General features: G+C 45.8%; 1 pseudogene across 1 annotated transcript; it reads left to right on the top strand.

Annotated features, from left to right (window-relative positions):
- The first annotated feature begins 415 nt into the window (after positions 1-415).
- LOC104675236 lies at positions 416-1,057 on the top strand (annotated as a pseudogene). The gene has a single exon (XR_749749.2). The product of XR_749749.2 is annotated as a 60S ribosomal protein L13a pseudogene (transcript).
- The last annotated feature ends 529 nt before the right edge of the window (positions 1,058-1,586 follow it).

Raw genomic sequence — 1,586 nt, 5'->3', positions numbered from 1 at the left:
ACTTCTGAGTAGCAAGGACTAGGGCATAAATTGAGGCTGAGCTATTGAGCATACACAAACTTAAGACTGTCATTATTGGAAGGGACTTTAGAAAACTCTAGTACAGTATTTCCCAAATGGACATTATCATGAGAACCTTCTGCGGGTACTTATTAAAGCATAGATTCCTATAATCAAGACAATATGATACTGGCATAAGGGTAGACAAACATGTCAATAGAAGAGAATGCAGAGTCCATGTATAAGTAATTGAATATTTGACAAAGACATCAAGATAATTTAATGGAAAAAGAACAGTCTTTTCAGCAAATGGTGCTGGAACAACTGAATATCCATATGCAAGACATGACCTGTGATTGATACCTTGCATCATATATAAAAATTAACTCCAGCTTTTCCCAGGCGGCTGCCGAAGATGGCCGAGGTGCAGGTCCTGGTGCTCGATGGTCGAGGCCATCTCCTGGGCCACCTGGCGGCCATCGTTGCTAAACAGGCCGGAAGGTGGTGGTCCTACGCTGCGAAGGCATCAACATTTCTGGCATTTTCTACAGAAACAAGTTGAAGTACCTGGCTTTCCTCCGCAAGCGGATGAACACCAACCCTTCCCGAGGCCCCTACCACTTCCGGGCCCCCAGCCGCATCTTCTGGCGGACCGTGCGAGGCATGCTGCCTCACAAGACCAAGCGAGGCCAGGCTGCCCTGGACCGCCTCAAGGTGTTTGACGGCATCCCACCGCCCTACGACAAGAAAAAGCGAATGGTGGTTCCTGCTGCCCTCAAGGTCGTGCGTCTGAAGCCTACAAGAAAGTTTGCCTATCTGGGGTGCCTGGCTCACGAGGTTGGCTGGAAGTACCAGGCAGTGACAGCCACCCTGGAGGAGAAGAGGAAAGAGAAAGCCAAGATCCACTACTGGAAGAAGAAACAGCTCATGAGGCTACGGAAACAGGCCGAGAAGAACGTGGAGAAGAAGATTAACAAATACACACAGGTCCTCAAGACCCACGGACTCCTGGTCTGAGCCCAATAAAGACTGTTAACTCCTAAAAAAAAAAAAAAAACTCCAAAATAGACCTAAACCTAAAGCCATAAAACTTCTAGAAGAAAATACAGGAGAGGCCGGGCACGGTGGCTCACACCTGTAATCCTAGCACTGGGAGACCAAGGCGGGCAGATCACTTGAGGTCAGGAGTTTGAGACCAGCCTGGCCAACACGGTGAAACCCTGTCTCTACTAAAAATACAAAAATTAGCCAGAAATTGCTTGAACCCGGGAGGTGCAGGTTGCAATGAGCTGAGATCATGCCACTGCACTCCAGCCTGGGCAATAGAGCGAGACTCTGTCTCAAAAAGAAAAAAAAAAAAAAAAAGAACACAGGAGAAAACCTTCATGACCTTGGGGTACGCAAGGACTTCTTAGAACACAAGAAGCTCAAATTATAAAAGAAAAAAATTGATAAATCAAACTTCATCAAAAATTAATCTTTTCTTCAAAAGACACCATTAAAATTAAAAGGCAAATAAGATGAGAAAATATCCACAATAAAAATGTCAGACAAAGAATTGTGTCCAGGCTGGGGGTGGTGACTCA

The sequence above is a fragment of the Rhinopithecus roxellana genome, chromosome 7 (assembly GCF_007565055.1).
Source record: "Rhinopithecus roxellana isolate Shanxi Qingling chromosome 7, ASM756505v1, whole genome shotgun sequence".
Lineage (NCBI taxonomy): Eukaryota > Metazoa > Chordata > Mammalia > Primates > Cercopithecidae > Rhinopithecus > Rhinopithecus roxellana.
Note: the sequence above shows the minus strand (reverse complement) of the source record. Positions and strands in the feature narration are given on the sequence as shown.